Source organism: Canis lupus, chromosome 2 (genome assembly GCF_048164855.1).
Source record: "Canis lupus baileyi chromosome 2, mCanLup2.hap1, whole genome shotgun sequence".
Taxonomy (NCBI): Eukaryota; Metazoa; Chordata; class Mammalia; order Carnivora; family Canidae; genus Canis; species Canis lupus.
Window position 1 is genome coordinate 50,090,247 of NC_132839.1, and position 23,382 is coordinate 50,113,628.

General features: G+C 38.1%; 1 pseudogene; it reads right to left on the minus strand.

Moving 5' to 3' along the window:
* Window positions 1–16,202: 16,202 nt before the first annotated feature.
* On the minus strand, window positions 16,203–17,085 carry LOC140609437 (S-formylglutathione hydrolase pseudogene; annotated as a pseudogene).
* Window positions 17,086–23,382: the final 6,297 nt, after the last annotated feature.

Consider the following 23,382-nt stretch of genomic DNA (forward strand, 5'->3'; position numbering starts at 1 on the left):
CATGTTCCCAGACATAGACTAGAAGATTATAAGTCTTTATTTGGAAGGTTGAAATTCACTGGTCACCTGAGCAAGATGACACCTTCCCCAAAGAGGAGCATAGAGATGCAGAAGTCTCCATGTGTCATAGGGAGTAAAAGAGGAAGTGACAACAGGGGTAGTGATCAGCAGAGTTTTCAGTTGGGACAGAGAGGTCACTGTTTGTAGGGACATCAAAACCAGAGACAAATGACTAGAACTTCAGTAGTGGGCACCAGCACAACATGCCCCAAAGGGCCAAATGAGGCCTGTCAATCCTCAGTGGATACCAGCCTATATTGAATCCAACCTGACCCACTCATCCCTCTATAGCAGAGACCAGTGCAAATTTAGAATACACCACATTGATCCAAAGTCTCTTGTCCTCAGTTGTCTCAAAGGTATGAAAGGCAGGGAAATGAAGATATCTAAAGATTAAGCATTTCCCCAAAAGACAGTGAGCTATCCAAAATAGTATCTCCAACCTGGAAGAAATGGAGATAGTGTTAATAAGCAGTATCTGTATACGCCCTTCACTCCACCCCAGGAATCTCATATATGGAAAGTTTCAGAAAGCATTATATATGTATACCCTCCATGAAAAAAAATTAAGAACACATTGGTTAATAATAAATGGTCATAGGGCAGCCCAGGTGGCTCAGCAATTTAGCACCAACTTCAGCCCAGGGGGCGATCCTGGAGTCCTGGGATCGAGTCCCACATTGGGCTCCCTGCATGGAGCCTGCTTGTCCTTCTGCCTGTGTCTCTACCTCTCTCTCTCTCTCTCTCTCTCTCTGTGTATCTCTCATGAATAATTAAATAAAATCTTTAAAAAATAAAAGGTCATAATTTATTGTCTTAAAATGAAATATTCATGGAAAAGATTTCTGGGACTTGGAAATGCAGGTGGGTTGGGTAATAAGAGGGTTCTGCAAAGCTTATACTTGCAGAGGTTCCAAAATCCAATTCTTCTATGTCTACTCTTTTCCTTCTACCAGGAAGTTGATTTTTTTATTCCTTGAGGCTTATCCTTTAACCCACTTTCAGATGGACTCCCTTACAACTTCTGATGACCTCTTTTAAAAATAAATAGTTCTCTTCCTTTAACCATACTTGATAAAAATAGAAGAACCATTCGTGACGTTTCAAATCTGTGCTGAAAATACTACTATTTCAAATGTCTTTTTGTTTTTCTTCTATCAAAACTGAGCTCTTGCTCAAATGATTCACTGGTGAATTCTACCAAATGTTTAAGGTAGAAATTATACCAGTTCTCTACAATCACTTTCAGAAGATAGAAGCTGAGGGAATATTTCAACTCATCTTATGAGGTCATTTCCCTAATACCAAAACCAGAAAAAGACATTACAAGAAAAGAAAGCTATAGACCAATATTTCTCATAAACATGGATGCAAAGATTCTCAACAAAATATTAGTAAATGGAGCAATATATAAAAATAATTCCACACCATAACCAAGTGAGATTTATCTCAAGTATGCAGGGCTGGTTCAGCATTTAAATTAATTATGTAATCCATCACGTCAACACATTAATAAAGAAAAATCACATGATTATATTAATAGATGCAGAAAAACTCTTGGCAAAATCCAACACCCTGGTAGTGGGAAAAGAGTAGACATAGAAGAAGAATTGGATTTTGGAGCCTCTGCAGGGATAAGCTTTTCAGAACCCTCTGAGTACCGAAGCCACCTGAATTTTCAAGGAATAAAGGGAAAATTCCTCAAAGTTTGTAAAGATGGTAAAGAACATTCACAAAAAAATTTACAGCTAACATCATACTTAATAGTGAGAAACTAGAAGCTTTCCTGCTACTATCAGGAACAAGTCAAGGATGTGTCCTCTCACCACTTATTTTCGACATCACAATGCAAGTTCTTGCTAATGCAGTAGGATGAGAAAAAGAAAGAAAACTATACAGATTAGGAAGGAAGAGATAAAACTGTCATTGTACACAAATTACATGATTGCTTATGTAGAAAGTGCAAAAGAATCATCATCAAAAACATAAAACTTCTAGAACTAGTAAGCTATTATTGTAAGGTTTCAGAATACAAAATCAATCCTAAGTACCTTATGTACCAGCAATGAACAAGTGTAATTTGAAATTAAAAAACACAATGCCATTACATTAACACACAAAATAAAATGCAATACTTAAGTATGAATCTAACAAAGTAGATACAAGATCTATATGAGGGAAACTACAAATCTATAATGAAAGAAATATAAAAACCAAATAAATAGAGATATAGTCCAGTCCATGTTCATTGACTAGAAGACTTAATAGTGCCCAGATGTCATTTGTTCCTAACTTTATCTATAGATTCAATGTAATTCAAATTAAAATCCCAGCAAGTTATTTGTGGATATTGACAAACTGATTCTAAATTTTGTATAGAGAAGCAAAAGACCCAGTATAGCCAAATACAATACTGAAAGAGAAGAACACTGTTGGAGGATAATGTTACCTGACTTCAAAACCGATTATAAAGTTATAATAATCAAGGCAGTGTGATATTGGCAAAATAAGAGACAAATAGATCAATGGAACAGAATAAAGAGCCCAGAAATAGACTCCACACAAATACAGTTTGATGAAGGAGTAAAGGCAATACAATGGTGAAAAGATAGCCTTTTTAACAAATGGTGCTGGAATACCTGGACATCTATATAAAAAAAAAAAGAAAAGAAAAGAAAGTAGACACAAACCCCATATCCTTCACAAAAATTAGCCCAAATGAATCAGACTTAAATCTATTATTCCAAACTATCAATCTCCTAAAAGATAATATAGGACACTGTGGATGTGGTGTATGGTGCCTGTGGGTATGGTGATGACATTTCAGAGACAACAGCAAAAGCACGACCCGTGAAAGAAACAATTAATAAGCTGAACTTCATTAAAAACTTCTGCTCTGTGAAAGACATTGTCAAGAGAATGTACAGACTCGAAGAAAATATTTGCAAAAGGACTGTTATCCAAAATAATACAAAGAAATCTTAAAACTCAACAATAAGAAAATGAATAACCCCCCCCAAATCAGCAAAAGACCTGAAGATATCTCACCTGAAAAGACATCTCAACCAAGATACACTGATGTTAAATAAACGTCTGAGAAGATGCTCAATGTCAAATGTCATTAGGGAATTGCAATTTACAATGAAATACCACTATACATCTACTAGAATGACTAATATTCAAAACCAAGTGCTAACAAGTTTGTGGAAAAACAGGAACTCTCAACTCATGGCTAGTGGGAATATAAAATAATACAGCTGCTTTGGAAAATACTTTGGCAGTTTCTTAGAAAACTAAACATTGTCTTACCATACAATCCAAAAACCATACTCTTTGGTGTTTATCCAAAAGAGTTGGAAACTTATGTCTACCCATCACCACAAAAAAAAAAAAAAAAAAAAAAAAGAAAGAAAACACCTGCACATGAATATAGCATGTTTATTTATAGTTGTCAAAGCCTGGAAGCAACCAAGATGTCTTCTAGCTGAGTAGATAAACTGAGGTACACCTAGACAATAGAGTATTATTCGGTGCTAAAAAGAAATGAGCTGTCCAGTCATGAAAAACATGGAGGAAATTCACATGCATATTACTAAAGGAAAGAAGCCAATCTGAAAAGGTTACATAGTATATGATTACAATTACATGACATTCTGGAAAAGGCAAAACCTTATAGAAACAGTAGAAAGATCAGTGGTTGCCAAGAGTTGAGGCAGAGAGGAGAGATGAAACTGTGGAGCATAGAGGTTTTTAGGAGAGTGAAACTACTCTATATGATAGTATAATGGTGAATACATGTCTTTATACAATTATTCAAACCTATAGAATGTACAACACAAAGAGTGAACCCTAATGAGAACTACAGACTTTGGGTGACTATGACGAGTCAATGCAGGTTCATTGGTTGCAATAAATGTACCACTCTGGTGGGGGAAGGTGGCCATAGGGAGTCCATGCAGATGTAGGGTCAGGAGGTATATGGGAACTCTATGTATGTACTTTCCTCTCAATTTCCCTGTAAACCTAAAACTGCTCTAGAAATTAAAATCAATTTCTTTTTAAACTGAGCTGTTAAAAAAAAATAAAATAAACTGAGCTGTTGGTAAAAACATGAAGTCTATTTTCATGTCCAGGAATTTGTCTTCAAAACCCACGTTGAATAGCCCGTGTTTTCGGCAGTGATCTCCTTGAACTGGAAAAAGCTAATATGCCCTGGAACAAAATACTTGTCACCAAATTCCTTTCCAAATCACTTATTCTGGCTTGTAGGTTAACTATACTTAAGAAGCAAAATGTATAGTGAGGAGCCTGGGTGCCTCAGTTGGTTAAGCAACCGACTCTCGGTTTCACCTCAGGTTGTGATCTCAGGGTCCTGAGATCAAGCCCTGCATTGCCTCACACTCAATAGGGAGTCTACTTGAAGATTCTCTCCCTCTGCCCCTTCTCCAACTCTCTCGATCTCTCTAAAATAAATCAATAAATCTTAAAAAAAATAATCAGAATATGTGGTAATATCTCAACACCCTAAAAATATAAGAGAAAAAAATGTTAAGGAAATGATTAATGTATGATGGAATTATGGGATGTTTTTCAGTTCTTCTTCAGTGTTCAGTACTTTTCAACTTCTCTATGATGAATCTGTAAATTATTAGGGCCAACAATAAACGGATACCATTTCAAAAGGAAATATTGATGGATCACATATAGGCATATGTACACATCCACATCCACATCACCTTATTACCACATTATTATGGGTGGGTACAGCTATAGCAAAAATGGTCAATGGGTTAGAACAATATATGCCAAAATGTCAGCAGTGATTTAACTGCAGCTAGCTTTGTGTCATAAGACCAAGAGAAAAAATGTAAACTGACTTTGCTGTGTTTTCCAGATGTTTTATAATGAATCCATATTTTTATGTGGAAACATAAACCTGGACTTATTAAATAAAAATGAAAATTCAGTAACATTATATTTAGAGATACACTTCTTTAATAACTTGAGCATGAAGCAATTGTTATGACTGTTGCAGTGAGCATTTTGAAAGATTAGCAGAAGCAAGATAATGTGACATTTAGCTGATCTTTCAAAAGAAGCTGGACAAATAACACTTTAAAAAAAAAAAGAAAACAGTAGCTAGGATGAAACATGCTGTCTCTAGTGTGAATCAGAAGTGAGGTGTCAATTTTTTCTGTGGAAAAAAACCAAGAAGGCGCATATTCAAAAACAGAAGTGAAAAACATCTTGATTCATTTATTTAACACTGCTAAGGAATCCATCTCCAAAAGCCTATTTTGAAAAAATTCTGACTCATATAAACTATCCTTTACAGTAAACTGGCCAAGTAAGAGTATCTAATATACATTGAACACCTACCACGCTCAGAGTATTTTATATACACCATTTCTAATCCTTACAACAGTGGAAGGGAAGTATTTCTAGCCCCACTTTACAGGTAGCAAAACCGAGTCGCAAAGAGGTAGTTTCCCCTCTGACATTGCATAGCTAATGCATGCTAGAGATGGGCTCTGAATTGTCTATCTCACTCTGAAGTCTGTTCTTTACACTCCTTTACCTCAACCCAATGCTTGGGGGTCTTTGTCGTGACAACTCAACACTATGGGCTTTTTCATGAAGTTTTTGACTCAAACATTATCACCCAGAAAGGTAACTCAGCAAATGTGGAAAATGTGACTTCACAAAAAAAATATCATTTTCAGGGCACCTGGGTGACTCCGTGGGTGAATGTCTGCCTTCGGATCAGGTCATGATCCCGGGATCCTAGGATCAGGTCCCACGTCAGGCTTCTGCAAGGAGCCTGCTTCTCCCTCTGCCTATGTCTCTGCCTCTCTCTGTGTCTCTCATGAATAAATAAATAAAATCTTTTAAAAAATTATCATTTTCAAAAAAAAACATCCAACCGCAGAGGATATCAACTTGACTGGTAGTGCTTTACAGAAAGTATCAACCTAAGCAGTAAGGACACTTCCAAATATGTCTGGAACCAGGATGGGGAATTTGTTAGGAACTATACTCATTTGGAGGCAAAATTCAAAATAGTAGTCTTGTTATTTTAAATCCTGCTGCACAGGTAAGAGGGTAACTTACACATTTGCTTTTTATTCCCTTTGCCTGTTTGCTCTAAGGATGGATTTCCTCCCAAACTTTAACTATAATTGTAACTTATACACCTAGATTTCACTTTTTAAGGGTGAGACTACACATAAGTAGGTTTGTATGCATTATTCAAAAGCATACCCTAGAAAAGTGAGCCCTAGGGGACAGGATTGGACCTGGTTTATCTCTACAGCCCAGTTGTGTCACCAGGCACACTAATTAGTATAAACTAACTGTGTATTCAAGAATCCTAGAACAGGGGATCCCTGGGTGGCTCAGCAGTTTGGCGCCTGCCTTTGGCCCAGGGCGTGATCCTGGAGTCCCAGGATCGAGTTCCGCATCAGGCTCCCGGCATGGAGCCTGCTTCTCCCTCTGCCTGTGTCTCTGCCTCTCTCTCTCTCTCTCTCTCTCTCATGAATAAATAAATTAAAAAAAAAAAAAAAAGAATCCTAGAACAGGAAGTTAAAAAAGACTTCCTTTTGGACCCAGAGCAATCCTAAAGCACTTCACCAATGGGTTCAAGAAATATTGATGGATCACATCATCCTTTACTTTCCTCCATGTAAAGTTCTTATTTCTAAATCAGAACAATGGGAAGCTAAGGGAAAGGGAAGAGGAGAGAAGAGAAGGAAAGGGGTGGGTGTGGTTGGAGAGCCCTTCTGTCTGCCTCTACAATGCCCTGATTTGGATAGAGACCAGGGTTTGCCCAACCCTGACCCAATAGCCAAATCCAACCTGTGGCCTGTCTTTGTATGGCCCATGAGCTAAGAATGTTTTTTACCTATTCAAAGCATTGGAAAAATTCAAAAGAATGATGATATTTTGTGACATGCAAAAAAATTAAATGAAATTCAATTTTCAATGTCCATAAATAACATTATATTGGAAGTCAGCCACACTCTTTGATTTACGCATTTCTATGGCTGCTTTCATGCTACAAGAGCAGAGTTGAATAGTTGTGACAGAGACCATATGGGCCACCAAGCCTCAACTATTAACTATCTTGGCATTTTATAGAAAAATGGTTGCTGACCCCTGGCATAGACAATCAGTTGGGAAAGAACTGTTGAGAAAAGGGAAATATGAGTATAAATAACTGGGGGCTATGGACATTAAGGGGTAATCTTCCCAACTATTTAAGCTAAGAAGATTCACTCTTAGAGAGTGGGCTATGTGGCTGGCTTGGCAACACCATAATGATCACCTGTCCAAATGTCCCCTACCTGTGCCCCTGAAGTGCCCAATATTTCATAGTTGTCCATAAAGAAGGAGGAAGTATTGTGATGGCTTGACCCACATCTTCCCTTCCTCCTACTTCTTCACATTCTATTTTCTGAGTGGTTGTCAGAGGAACGCTGAATCCTGCTGTCGTCTTTCAGAACCCAGAAGCAGTTCTGACAGTCTTGGCACCGTCAGGCATTCCAAGTTCCTATCTCATCTCTGCAGCTGCCTGCTCCTCATTCAGTCAGGATGTGCTCCTCTCAATAATGCATTTGTTCTTTCATCCATCTCTCCTCTCTCTCTCCCAATCACCCCTCCCCCACACACACACTTCCATTGGATAGAGAGAAAAAAACCTTTCAGCTTCTTGCCAAGTCTAATAGAAAATCCCTTTCATAAACAGAGCTGCCTCTGTCATCTGTAAAAATGTGGCTGTCCCTCCTTCTGGAAAGTAATAGTATTGTTTTTCCACATGGACTACACATTATGTGCGTGTGTGTGTGTGTCTGTGTGTGTAGCAGAAGGGAATGAAGGAGAGGGTTCTAGGGAGATAGCACAACAGAGTAACCAAACACAAAACATAATGTCAACCTATAAACTTAAGATATGGGATTCCCAAGTCAGTCACTTTCATTTGGGGACACTGGAGTGTGAGGAGACTGGGGGGTCCTTTCTTATTCATCATCTAAGACAATTTCATGATCAAAAATACCTTTAAAAAAAAGTGCCTAGAACAAAAAAAAAGTATAAAGAGAGAATATAGTAAAATCTTAATGATGTTAGGCTGAAGGGAAAAGATATCAATGTAAAGGAGAACTCACTGACACAGAGAAAATCACAATGAAGCCTGATGTAGCAAAGGTGAATGAGCTACCTTCCATGTCCAATTTTTGGAGGGTCAATCAGAAAACATCACTTGTAAAAACTTAAAATTGTGTTTTATAATATTCCTCCTTTTGGTCCAAGAACTATAAACTGAATACAGTTGACTCTTCCCCTCAAGAATGTTCAGAGTCATTTCCTGAGCATCGCTTTTTAAAGAGAAAAGAGGTCTAAACCCATATTGACTCCAAAAAACATAGACCAGTGGGTTTGTTTATTCTAATATCACACCTCCATTGTTCTCTCTCTCTCTCCCCCATCAAGTAGAATGCATATAGAGAATTTTAATTAATTGAAACATTGAACGATTAAAATATTTCTCTAACAGAAAAATACAGACTTCGGCTAAGAGGGGCAACTGAATAAATACATACACCTCCACTACTTCATTACATTATATTACGTTAAAGTAACAATGAGAAGATCTTTAAAATAAATAAATAAATAAGCCATAAGGATAAGAAAGAAAGAAGGGACAATACCTAGAGCATTTAGGAAACTGGACAGCAGAAAGTATAAGTGGTACCCGACAAAGCCCAGGAAGGTAGAACCCTAAGCCAGCAACGGGAAAGCAACCATAACGCCCCAAATGCTCAAGAGCTGGCAGCATAATTTGCCTCTGGATGCAAAAATAAAGGGCAAAGACAAGATTGAATTCTATTTAAGTCACAGGTATAGCCCAGACAGTCTACCGACTCCTTAAGGTGGCAGCACTCTAGAGGTTTCTTTTCTCAGGGTAAGATGTGGTGTCTCTGGGCAGGAGCTCTCCATACATAGATTGCTGAAAACACTAGCAATAAATGGTCATTCACATAGTGAATATGAGATCTCTCACTTCTCCTCCTATTTGGTTATAAAAAGGATAGCAGACACTCAGGCAGGAGATAAGAACATTCTTCTCTGGAGAGGATCTCACCAACCCTAATGAAAAAAGTCTAAAGATATAGGTACTGGAGTAGACAGGCAGGTAGTTCCCAGAAAACTGACATAGCCAGATCATCTTCCAAGGAAGCCCATAAACACAGAGCTTCTAACAGCTTTTAGGGGCTCCATTTATTAACAGAAACAGGCAGCTAAGGGTCACCAGACATCTGAGGAAAGCTTCTAACATGAAAGGCAGAGACCAGAGTAAACAGACAAATAAAGCCACTATGTGAGGAGATAAAACCCATCATGAGTATCCTCAAAGAGATAAAAGCTGACTATTATCTTCATGAAGCAAGAACTCAGTCCAGAAAATAAGATAGTTCTTTAAAATTAAAGATACGAGAGCAGAACTTTTTAAAATCCTCCTTAGAAGAGTAAGAAGACAAAGTCAAGTATAATGAGTTTGGCTTTATTTGGGGGAAAAATAGGGACAGGGACAGGAGAACAGACAGAAAAAGTAGGGACACCAAAAAGAGAAGAAGCAGCAGTAGCAGCAGCAGCCGTGGAGGAAGAGAAGGAGGAGGAAGAGGGAAGAGGAAGAGGGAGGAGGAAAGGTAGGGGGGAGGGGAAGGAAGGAGGAGGAAGGGGAAGGAAAAAATGTTCCCACAGTTTAAAGACACAGCTTCCCATATTGAAGCAGATGAAAATAAACACACACCAAAGCACATCACCTCGAAAATTTGGAAGATAGAACAAAGAGAATATTCCAACAGTTTCCAAGAGGGAAAAAAAATTGATTTACAAAGGATGAAGAATCAGTGTGGTTTCAGGCTTCCCAATGGCAGCACAAGAAATAAGAGAAGAATGGAGTAATATGTTCCAAATATGAAAGGAAAAATTATTTCCAATGAAGAATGCTATGCCCCACCAATAACAATGTATCCCTTACCAGGAAGCTATTGGAAGATGTGTGGCACCAAAATGAGAGAGCATTAAAAAAAAACTAAGAAAGATATGGCATCTAAGAAATGGGGGTTCAACCCAATAAAAAAAAAGGCCAATCAGAGCAGCTGGGGTGGCTCAACAGTTTAGCGCCACTTTCGGCACAGGGCATGATCCTGGAGACCTGGGATGGAGTCCCACATCGGACTTCCTGCCTGGAGCCTGCTTCTCCCTCTGCCTGTGTCTCTGCCCCTCTCTCTCTGTGTGTCTCTCATGAATAAATAAATAAATAATTTTTTAAAAGGCAAATCAATTTTCATGTTTATTGTATTTCCCAGGTTGACAATAGCACAAGCTGGCCAGAGACAACTACTCCATGTCACAGCAAGAAACAAGCTCTAGGAGAGAAGACTCTAAGCACATAAAATTTGTAGAATGCTTGGTGCTTTAAGGTTACTAGAGCAGAAATAAGCAATGGAGAGAGCTTAAGGGTGATTTAACTACATAGAAGTCTAAAACAACTCAGAAACCAATTATTAACTTCAGAGAAAGCAAATATTACACCAGAAGGGAAAATTTATCATAGCATATATATATAATAGCATATACATATATATATAGCTCTGCTATGAATAGCATTTATTTAAAGTCATAAAAATGTAAATGCTGAATATTGATCTAACCAAAGCAGTGTAACTATTTGGGGAGGATGAGGTGAAGGGGAGGATGAGAAATGTGCCAATATAAAGAAAAGTGAAAGGAGAAATTACAAAATGCTTAAATCCTCCAGAATGGAGAAGTAACAGAATAAGCATATTATTTAGAGATATGAAAGCTATCCAAAGAAGTAGCTATGACAATCGTAAGTGACTGCCTCTGAAGAGCACAGAACAGGGACACCAGAGGCAGGAGAATGTTAGGATTTGTAATAAGCCTTACAGAAACACTTGGCCCTTGTGAAAAGTTGTAGCTTCAAAGTCAATTTTTTATTTTATTTTATTTTATTTTTATATTTTTTTTCAATTTTTATTTATTTATGATAGTCACAGAGAGAGAGAGAGAGAGAGGCAGAGACATAGGCCGAGGGAGAAGCAGGCTCCATGCACCGGGAGCCCGATGTGGGATTCGATCCCGGGTCTCCAGGATCGCGCCCTGGGCCAAAGGCAGGGGCCAAGCCGCTGCGCCACCCAGGGATCCCAAAGTCAATTTTTTAAAAATCTCCAAGCACACACATATATGCAGAGATAGGATACATCCAAAACAGAAAGGCAAACCCATACCTAGAGAAAAAGGAAAGTCAGGGAAGTAGTTTGGCTGGAATCAAAAAAAATGAGAAGGCATCATGGAAAATGAGAGAAATCAACATTACAAATAAGGAGACCTCAAAGCATAATTTTCATCCTTCCAACACTGCCCACGGCTCTCTCTCGACTTTAGAAGAGCACATTTGGACTCCTGGTGACCACCCTTCCTCCTGCCCCTACTGTTAGCACCAGAATAGTGTTTGCCAACATTTGCATTATAAGATTTACTTCCACAGGTGTTGTCATTGAATAGTTGATTAAAGATATGGAGCAAGAAGCACAGTCATGGTGATGGAAGGGAGAGGAGGAGATAGTATTTACATGTCGTACAATTCATACCCATGAAGAAATCCACAAAGACCAACTGGTTGACTAATGTTTGATGGGTGCTGACCCAACACCTGGGACTGGTCGGCTGGTATAGTTAAAGAGATCTCCCCCACCCTGGCCCTTTCTGCCTCATTACACCAACAGGGATGGATTTGGAAGGATGGGAAACCCCTCTCACAGGCCCTTGTCTGAAGGAGGGATGTGTCCATCGGAGATTTGTTTGAAAATGTCTCAGAAGTTCCCTCAGAACCTCTGCAAATGCCTCCTCACATCAAAAACTCCATAAGCTGTGTCTCTTTCCCTGCTGAAACAATCCTTTTAAGGGAAGACAGTTTTAATCAATTCTTCTCACCAAACTGAAAAGTTTTGACACTGATGAAGGTAATTCAAACAAGATGTGGTGGTCTTCCCTGGGGCACAGTGATGCCAATCAACAGAGGTTTGTATTTGTTTTTTCCCAGAAAAAAGAGATTTATTTCGTTTCATTGTTCTAGGCTTGCCCGACATTTTTTAATTGAGATATGATTGGCATATCACATTGTGGAAATTTAAGATGCACAATCTATTGATTTGAGTATTTACATATTGCAATATGATTATGACAGTAGCATTAAATGAACACATCTACTACACCACATAATTATCATTTATTTTTTGTGGTGAAAACCTGTAAGATGTAGTCTCTTAGCAACTTTGAAGCATATAATAAAGTATCATTGGCTACAATCATGCTGTACATTAGATCTATAGAACTTACTCATCTTCAAGTTTCAAGTCTGTACCCTTTGACCAACATCTCCCCATTTCTGCCCCCCCTCCATGGCCAGGCTGGGGCACACTAGAAAAATTCCTCTCCAATAACCCGTGAGGCTCATTCCTCTTTCCCACATTCCTATGTTCACTGTTGCCTGTAAATTCTGATCACATATTCCTTTGATAGAGACATTTATATCGCTGATTAGTTATAGTCAAGTGGCTCTTCCTGAGGCTACAGGAGGCAATCCATTGCTTTTCATTAAATGTCAATTTGATTAATTTAACTATGAGATCAATGCTATAGTTTTTATCTCTGGATTCTTGTGGGGAGGTCCCATGGACTGCTCGAAGAACGTGACCCCTCTACACCTCTGACTCTATGACTCTGAACAAGGACTTAACTTTCTCATCTGTGAAAGGGAAACATCGTTCCAAGGCTGTCATGAGTCTGAAATGAAATTATGACCATAAAAGTCCTAGCCTATAGTCCATATGCAGTGCTGAATAGGATAATCTAGTTCCTTTCCCTGAGGCCACACTATATGGAGGATCCTAAAACAACAACAGCTCCGGGGAACAGGATAAACAGAAGCCTCAGCCCAAAGCGTGAAAACCATTGTTAACTGGCTGCTCTGCCTTCTGGCCACTCACTTGCTACCTGACTCTACAGATCTCACCCCCCAGAGAGCAAGCGCCATAAATGCAAGTTATGCCCTGCTCTTTGGAAGAAAGGTAAGAAGCAAAGAGGCCCACCACGAACTACAGACAGCAAAAAGATTCCAGCATCCAATGGAGGCAGAGTTTGGGGTCAGACACAAACTCGGCTATTCAAAAGGCAATTGAGAAGTCCCAGTGCTCTGCTCCTCCACCCTGCAGGACAAATGGTCCCTTTTCTCTGTAATCCTAGTTCAGAGCCATGGGTCTCCTTCCAGCTGACTCACAAAGCCAAACCAAGCACTTTAAGCCAATTCCTTTTTTTAAAGGGGCAACTGCTCAAATGATGTGCAGTGGAAGCGGTTTCAGGTGGTCTGGGAGTCCTATCAGGGCTATTGGGGGAGGTCCCTTTCCACATTAGAGTTTTTTCTGCAAACATCTGTACCTCATAAATATTCTGCTACATGTGAGACAGCAAAGGGAAACAGATCAGCTATTATTGCAGGTTGATGGAAACTGTGTCTTCTCCAAGTTTTGCATTAGAGCCAAAGCTTAAGTACCAAACAATAGTTGTCAAGAATCTCACTTAAAAGTCAGGTGTTTTTTTTTAAGATTTTATTCATTTATTCATGAGAGACACAGATAGAGAGGCAGAGACACAGGCAGAGGGAGAAACAGACTCCACACAGGGAGCCCAACATGGGACTCAATCCGGGGTCTCTAGGATCATGCCTTGGGCTGAAGGCGGCGCTAAACCGCTGAGCCACAGGGGCTGCCCTAAAAGTCAAGTTTTAAGTGACTAGGTCTAGACCTTCTATGCAAGCCTTGCAAAGGGTAGAGAGCCAGTTTTACCAGTGTAGACTATTATTTACTCCCCAGCTTTATTTAAAAAGAAGAAAATTTCACTGAGGGCTTGGAGCAAGGACTTTTTAAAAAAAGGGATATGTGCTATATGTATGCCCTCTTCACACCTTTCCCATAGAAAGGGAAATGCTTTCCCCTCATTTTAAGACAGGTGAGCTGCATGAAGACAAGCCTCACAACAACCCCCCCCACCCCACCACAAGGGAAACTGACAGGTGCTCCAGAAAGTTTAAAGAACTCTGGGACTGCCATGCACATCTGAGTAAAGTCCAAAGGGAAGCAGATTGGACTGGAAGAATCCAGTGGAAAGAAGAAAGAACTGAATTGGGAGTGGCCCATACTTCAAGTCCAAGGATGGACAAAGGTGTGTGTTTTCCAAATGCCAAATATGTACTCCACCAGAGGGAACTAGCCTAGATCTTTAAAGAGACTGCCCCCAAAAAGCTTCCCACCGGTGGTAAGGCAATCTCAGCAGGAAGAGGCTGCACTGTGCAATCAGAGGTCAATGGTAGGGGCATTATAAGTGGCTATTCAGAAAAGGTATTACCTAAGTTAGTGAACTGTAGCCAGAGATTCTTACTAGGGAAATCTCTGAGGAACCCACAAATAGGTCCCCTGAAAAAGGATTGGCCCCTGCACATCTGACATACCAGAAGAGGATAGTGAATGCAGTTGACCTATTCAATAAGACCCCCTTGTTTCTCCTCTCTCCTCACCCCTTAGTCAACCCTAGAAGGGCCGGAAGCTACTACCAAGAAGGTATATGAGGGGGACATACAGACACGGAACACAACATCTTCCTCTCCCTTTCTCACCACAGATTTCTCAGGCTCAGGCTGAGGCTGTAACAAAGAGGGGGAAGGATGAGGAGGTTTTCTACCAATATATTTTATGAAAATTTTCAGACATACAGCAAAAGTTGAAAAAAATTTATGGCCAATAACTGTATACCCACCACCTAGCTTTCTCACTGATCTATCCATCTGTCTATCCATTCATTACTCCATCCTAGCTTTTATGCATTTCAAAGTGAATTGTAGACATCAGTATCCATCTCCTAAATATCTCAGCATGCACTAGCTAGAGTTCAGTACAGTTTTTGAGTCTTGACAAATGCATACGTATAACCCAAACTCTTATTGAATAAAGAACATTACCATAACCCCAACAGTCCTTCTCCTGTCCCCTCTTACTCAATCCCCACCCATAGACTCAGATCTTTTTCAAGCATAGATGGGGTTTGCCAAATTGCAGAATTCCATGTAAATTAAATGATATAGTAATGACTCTTCATTTTGGCAAAATGTTTTTGATATTCAACCCTATTGCTGAGTAGTATTCCACAGGTGAATCACAATAGTTTGCCTATGCATTCTCATGGTTATGGACACCAGGACTGTGCCCAGTTTTCAGCTGTATGAATAAAGCTATTATGTTGTTCTGCAAATCCTGTTTTTTAAAATATATATTTTCATTTATCTTGAGTAAATACCTAACAATAAAGTGACTGGATTTTTAGGGTAAGTGTATGTTTAGTTTTATAAGGAAATTCCAGGAACTTTCTAAAGAGGTTATAGTTTATATTTCCACCAGCAATATGGGAGAGTTTCAGTTCCTCCACATTCTTGCCAACATTATTGTTTAATTGTTCTAAACAACCATTTGGTAAGTGTGTAGTGGCATCTCATTGTGGTTTCATTTATATTTCCTTGATGAGTAATGATGTTGAGTACTTTTTCCCATTTGCATATCATCCTTATGAAATGTCTCCTGAAATCTTTTCTTCTTCTGGAGGGTGGTTTTTGTTGTTGTTGCTGTTTTTGTTTTATCTTTTTATTATCAGGTTATAAAAAATCTTTACATACCCTCCAATCTAGTCCTGTCATAAAATGGATTTATAACTATAAATCCTCCCAGTCCATGGCTTGCATATTCATTGTCTTAATGTATCTTTTGATTAGCAGAAGTTTTTACCAACTTTTCTGCTAGAACCTGTGTCATTTGTTATTAGGTATATTTTTCAAAAAAATTGTTTATTCCAACAACATTGTTGAATTTGTCACCTTAAAGCTGTTCATAAGAGTCTCTCTTCTTTCAGGTTTTCTATATTTATTCAGAAAGTGATTCAACTATGGAATGATGCATTTTTTAGCACTATGAAATCCAATGTCTTGAAATCCTTTCTCCCTGTAGTTCTGTTTATTATAATTTTATAATCCTGTAGAAATTTCCTGTTTTGAACTTTTTTAATGCATTCAGGTATTTTGCATGATGTCTGATGCATTCCATAATAAAGGTTACAATGAAGTAGTAGCTATGATCATAACTGTTTTGTAATCTAAAAATAATAACTTTCTTTTTTGTACCTGCAGCTATGGAGTTATCAGGTAGTAACTGCCCACTGTAGGGAACAAGTTATCTTTTCCCATCAATTAGTATGTCCAGCTGAGGACCTGGATAGGCCTTCACAAGCTGGGTAGCATCATCAGCCTCCCATTTACTTTGATCTATTCCCAAATATCCAGTAGAATCTTTTTTTGCCCCAAGGACAGAGCACTGGGCTGCAAATTGGAGCAAAAGCTGACACAGATTTAGACTTTCCAGGATTCTTCAAAGCATAAATCAGAGCTTTGTGGCCTCTCCTGGAGTGGCCAGAAATAGACATCCTTTGGGGGTCTACTGGAAAATTGGCATTTATGAGTTGGGAAAGCTCCTCAGTTACATAAGAGTACATTCTGTAGTTAGTTTTCCAAGGATCTTGAGTGGCATCCACGTAAAACCCGGCACCAATGTAAAGTCCCAGCTCTCATCTTCTTTAATATTGCAGCCATGAGGGCTGACATCTGGAGCATGATGACAAGGCCATGTTCTGAGGCAGTTTGATGATAACCAGACTTTGATATAAAATTTTGTTCCATGTAAGTGAAACCAGACAGCCATATAACACAGGACATTTTCCAGTTTCTGCCTCTGCTGGTAAGTAGATGGCAAATTTCATTTTGCAGTTCAGTTCAACACTTTCATGTTCAAAAACTTTCTGCAATCCTCCAAAGCACTTGTTGCTGGAAGTCTGTTTCAATGACATTCTTCTCCTGACCAATAATCTACTTGCTTTTTTGTTTGCACCAAAGGATGGGTGGCAGACAGGGAAATGAGCCACAGCCAGAGTAGAAAGATGGAGCCTCATCATCTAAGCTTGTTCATAATACTCTTTTATCCTCCTCATGTCTGTAGGACCTGTAATGAGAACCCCTATTTCATTTCTGATATGGAGAATTAGTGATCAGAGTAGCTAGCAGTTCACTAATTTCAATCTTTTCAAAGAGCCAACTTTCACTTTGTGAATTTTCTTTTCTGTTTTCACGTGTTCGACCTCTGCCCTTTTATTTTTATAATTTCCTTCATATTACTTCCTTTGGGTATTTTTTTTTTTTTGCTCCTCCTATCCTCTTCAGGCCATTGATTTTAGACCTTTCCCCTTTTCTAGTATAAGCATATATGGCTATAAAGTTCCCTCTAAATGCTACTATAGTTGTATTCTACAAATGTTACTTTGTTGTATTTTTATTACCATTCAGATTACAATGTTTTATGCTTTCTCTTGTGACTCTTTTCCTTTGGCCCATGGATTATATTTCATCTTCAAATAGTTGAGACTGGGATCCCTGGGTGGCGCAGCGGTTTGGCGCCTGCCTTTGGCCCAGGGCGCGATCCTGGAGACCCGGGATCGAATCCCACATCAGGCTCCCAGTGCATGGAGCCTGCTTCTCCCTCTGCCTGTGTCTCTGCCTCTCTCTCTCTCTCTCTCTGTGACTATCATAAATAAATAAAAAAAAAATTTTTAAAAAACAAATAGTTGAGACTTTCTTATTACTGATTTCTATTTAATTCTATTGTGGTCTGGGAACATACTATGTAGGATTTCACTTTGATTTAAACTACTAAATCTTTTTTAATCACCCAGACTGTGATCTTTGCTGGTGAATACCATATACACTTAAAACATATGTGTATTCTCTGGTTGTTGTGTAGTCTTCTATAAGCTCAAGTAGGTTGATAGTATTGTTCTGATCAACTATGTCATTACTAAATTTTGTCTAGTTGATCTATTGATTGTTTGAGAGATGGGCATTAAAGTCACTAATAAAAATTAAGGATTGTCTATTACTGCCTCTTTTGCTTCATGTAGATTGAGGCTCTGTTAGTAGGTACTTGCTTTCTTTTATCTCTTTTTTTCAAGTTTTTAAAATTCTAGTCAGTTAACATATATGGTAAAATTGGTTTTAGGTATAGAATTTAGTGATTCATCACTTACATATAACACCAAGTGCTCATCCCAAGGAACTTACTTTTTTTAATGTTTATATCATCCTAATAATTGACTCTTTTATTACCATGAAAGATCCTTCTTTTTCTTTATGACTTGTAGCACATTTTATCTGATACTAATATAGCTACTCTAAACTTCTTTCATAGAATATTTTTACAATGTATTTATTAAACCTATCTATATTTTTATATTTAAAGTGAATTTCTTATAGACAGCATATAATTGGGTCTTGGGATTTTTTTAATCAATTCTGGCAATCTTGACATGTTAATTGGAGTGTGTAGTTCATTAACATTTAATGTTATTAAATATTTATTTACTGGGCAATTGAATAGTGTGATTAGATTTAGGTCCATCATTTTATTATTTGCTTTGCTATTTCCCTTGTTTTCTGTTTGTCCTCCCAGCTTTTTGTCCCTGGTCCTTTTTTCTCTGACTTATTTTGGAATATTTAAATATTTTTTATGATTCCATTTTAACTTATCCACTGAATTTTAGATATGTCTCCTTTAATCATTTCTCATTGATTATTCTATGCATTAAAATATGTAAGGGAGGATAAGTTTTAACTTGCATGAGATTTTTAAATTTTGCAATTAAGTGGGACAGGATTTCTTAAACCTCACAACTGTTCAGAAAAAATATGGGATGCCAAAGACTTCATCCAATGGATGGGTAAGAATGAATTCCCAGAGCAACTCTGAAGAGTGAAGGAATGAAATAAACCATTTCTGACTTCTCCTTACACTGATCCACTGCACTCAAGAAATTTTGTATACTGTTTTTATTTTTTTTTTATAATTGTTACAATCACTACAGCTATTCTCAGATGAGAAAAGAAAAGCAGTGGAAGCTGATAGTGAGAAACCAAGAAGGATTGAGAGCTGCCTTTATGCCTCATTTTACCTTTTGAGAAACATAGTCAAAATGATAGTTTTCCACACAGAAGACCAAAGGGTTTTCCCTCTATTATGCTTCCTATTACATTCTGGATGGAAAACATATTTTTCTTTCCATGGGAACCTGTTAGAGATATTTGGGAACAATGCCAGCTCTAGACCAAGTCTGATATGAGTGGAAATGGGTTTCATTTCCCTGCTTTTCACATTTCCCTTTTGCCAGCCAGGAAAGAGGTGAAAAAAACTGACATTAGTTGAACCTCTACTATGGTCCAAACTCTGTGTATGGACTTTTACACATTATCTCATTCAATCCTCAGAACTACACTATCAAGTAGTTACTATTACTCCTGTCATTTTACCCAAAACATGAAGCTCAGAGAATCTAGGTACTGTGTCTAAAACTAACTTGGAAGTTACCAATTCATCAGGAAGTTAAAAAATTGGCATGTAAATAGCATTTCTAGAAATTTCTCCTGAGGCAATTCTTACACTGATGTCCAAAAACATTCACAGCAATATTTTCCACAAAGTTGTTTATAATAATGGAAAACTGAAAGCAGCCTAAATGCCCATCATTAGAAGAACTGGGTTAGTTATTATATTATTATTCCATATTATATAATACTGCACAGATGTTGACAGAGAACATTAAGTTATAAAATTACTTGAGCCCAAGAGACATGTTCAAGAGTATTCATCATGTTTGTACATAAACACAAATGAAGGAAAAAGCACAGGTTATCTATAAGTGGTAAAGGGGGAAAGAATGGAAGAGGATTTGTACTTTTTATATGCTCTAGAATTGTATGGTGTCATATATAAACTGTGTAACTTTTATAAGTATGTTTATAGTTAGCATGGTTAGTAGAAGGCAAAAAGATGACAGTTGCTTTAATAGAATCCTTCCTATTGCTGCAGCTCATTTCTATAGCCAGAACCTTCTCAGACCCTGAAGAGGGAGAACTCTATAACTGGAAGACAGCAATACTGATGCTGGTGGCATAGGACTGGAGAAGGTAGATCTGAGCAGCCCAATTAGGCAGCAGCCCTGCATAGCAACCTGGAAACCTAGCACTTGACCAGTGTTCAATAAATGAGTTGAATCAAAAAGGAAATCCCTACCAGTTGTGACCTTAGAAATAAAGGTTACTTGCATCATCAATAATAAGGTATAGGTAACATATAATGAAAGAAGCCATTTATATTCTCAAGATTAGCAAAAACTTTAAAGCCTAACAATACCAAGTAACGCCAAAACCAAAACAAGCTGTCCAATGTTGCTTACAGAAATACAAATTATCTCAACCACTTTACACAATTCGTCACCACTTTACACAATTCGTCGATGCCTGGTAAAGTTGGAGACAAGCTGCATCACATGTTAGCAATGCCACATACATAACAGATATTTTCAAGAGACCTATACAGGAATACATATGGCAGTTGTATACTACTTATGGTATGCTATGTCCATATGATTTAATATTAGCAGGGAAATCAAATGGGCTAGAGCTACATATTCTAATATGGATAAATCTTGGAAAGATAAAAATGAAGACAGGGAGCATCAGCTATATATGTAATGTTTCATTTTGCCAAAAAAAAGGGGGGGGGGGGAATAGGGGGACTCTGGGTAATAACACAAAAGAAAAATAAAAGAATCTGAAATACATGTAGAAAAATATCCATATTTTTGATTCTTTGATGATGGATCCATGAGTGTTGGTTACATCAATCTCTGTATTTTCTTTATTTCTGAAGAATTTAATAGGAAGAAAAAAGAGAAAAGAAATAGGTAAGAATAATTCTGAGAAAATACATCAAAATTTTAATGTGATTATGTCTAAATGGTAAGATTCTAAGTGATCTTAACTTTCCTTTGTATATTTTTCTATGTGTTATATTTGTACAAATGAAACATGTATTTCATTTATAACAATAAAAATGGGTTAAAGTTAATATATACAATGTCTGTGCAATATGATGAAACTATATGAAATACAGATACAGCAAAAAGAACCAAAAGTAGACTAAGATATTAACAGTTGTTTACCTTGGAGTTGGAGTGATCAATGACTTTTTGCTCATACTTTTCTCTGAATATCAATTTTTCTATAGTGGAAGAATACAATATTTGTGAAAGTTGGCTTACATAAAATGCTAGAAACGGGATGCCTGGGTGGCTCAGTGGTTGAGTATCTGCCTTCAGCTCAGGGAGTGATCCTGGACTTCTGAGATGGAGTCCCACATCAGGCTCCCTGCATGGAGCCTGCTTCTCCTTTTACCTATGTCTCTGCCTCTCTCTTTCTGTGTCTCTCATGAATAAATCAATAAAATCTTTTTTAAAAAATGCTAGAGTATTTTTAAAAAGATTTATTTATTTGTTTGTTTGTTTGTTTATTTATTTATTTATTTATTTATTTAAGAGAGGGAGAGAATGCAAGTGGGGGAAGGGGCAGAGGAAGGAGAGAGAGAATCTCAAGCAGACTCCCCACAGAACATAAAGTCCCACACTAGGCTCAATCTCACAACCCTGAGATCATGACCTGAGCTGAAATCAAGAGTTGGATACCCAACTAACTAAGCTACCAGGTGCCCCATGGCTAGAGGTTTTAAATGAAAAGAAATTCAAATAATTTTTTCCAACATCATAAAATGTTCACAGTCCTAATGATAAACTAAGTTATATAAAATAAGTCTGTTCTTAAAGAAAAGTTGAATTAGAGCCAGATAATTTTTAAATGAAGTCTGGTATGGTAGTGCAATTTATATTGATATTCCGTGAATGCTAAGCTCTGCTAATCAAAATATTGAGTTAAATAGCATGAGCTATTCCCTAAATAAATCCTATGAGTGGGGGTTGTTAGCCAAGGGGGAACAGAAAGTCCTAAGTGGCCCAGTGACCTGAGTTATCTCTATGGAGAAGGAAGTATGAGTCATTTAATCAACACTGTGTCTTTTATAAATCATCAGGAACTCTCCTAGGAAGTCTTTAAGAGATAGATTTCTTATTACCACTGATATATGTTCCAATTAAATTGTTCACATTGCCCTCCTGGGACTGCCCAGCCTGAAGGGAAAGAAGATGTGACCCTAGCCTTCCAACTCCCACCATCAATGAGATTCTTGCATGTTAAGAGGGCTCATGACCGACCTGTTGGCTAAAATTTGTAATAGAAAATGATGGCACTGCCCCAGCAATCTTGAAGCTCTGCTCTAGAGTCAGTGCAAAGCTCTGACAACCTTAGGATTTCCTTATAGGAAGGAAATATAGGTGCAGATAGGTGGCTTCAAATAGAAGAGCAATGCTGTCTTCCTGGAGGAAAAAAAGGATCTTTCTTTACTGGAGGAAAAGAATCTAGAATCTACCACCCTCTCTGACACTGCCCTCTAGGCCATCCTGTTACTAATAGCCAAACCCCAGGAAGCACCTGCCCTCAGCCCACAGAGGTTGTCCACCGTGTGTGTTGGGTAATGAGTGTTCCAAAGCACATGTGTAACCAATTATCCTAGGAAAGCTGAACAGCCATGCCTCAAGGTGTGAAAATCCAGAGTTCTTGCCCCAAAGTGTCCAAATGGAAAATATAGAGAATTTAAGCATCTTGCCAGTAAGCCGGGGTGGCCACAGACAAGAAAGAAAATGTGAACTATGGTAGTAAGAAGGCACCAAAAGCAGAGAAGTAAATGAAATACTGAATTTTAAAATTTACATCATTTTTTGCCTTTTCTATTTTGCACTTTCCTTGGGTTAATGAGACCCTTTCCAATCACAAGTTTATTTCCATTCCTTTAGAGACTTCTGACTATGACAGGAAATGCAGCTGACCCCTTCCCTTGTTATTTAATGTCCTCATCCTCTCTCCCCTTTTCACTTTGCTGTCTTGACAAGACATACAAGGATTTTGGTGCCCCCAAGATTTTGCAACTTTCTGCTCAGCTAATTGCCCCCAATCGAAAAAATGATTGCTCCCCATACTTGGAGAACTACGGTAATCAAGCAACTAAATGCTCCTTTTGCTAATGACATGTTTTTTCAATATGTTCAAATGAGAGGCTCATTGGAAATTATTCACTTTCTTCTAAGTTGCAAAGGAAAATGAAAGGCAAATTATGGCTGTGTAAGCACGTGTTTGCACGGATCCTATCCCAC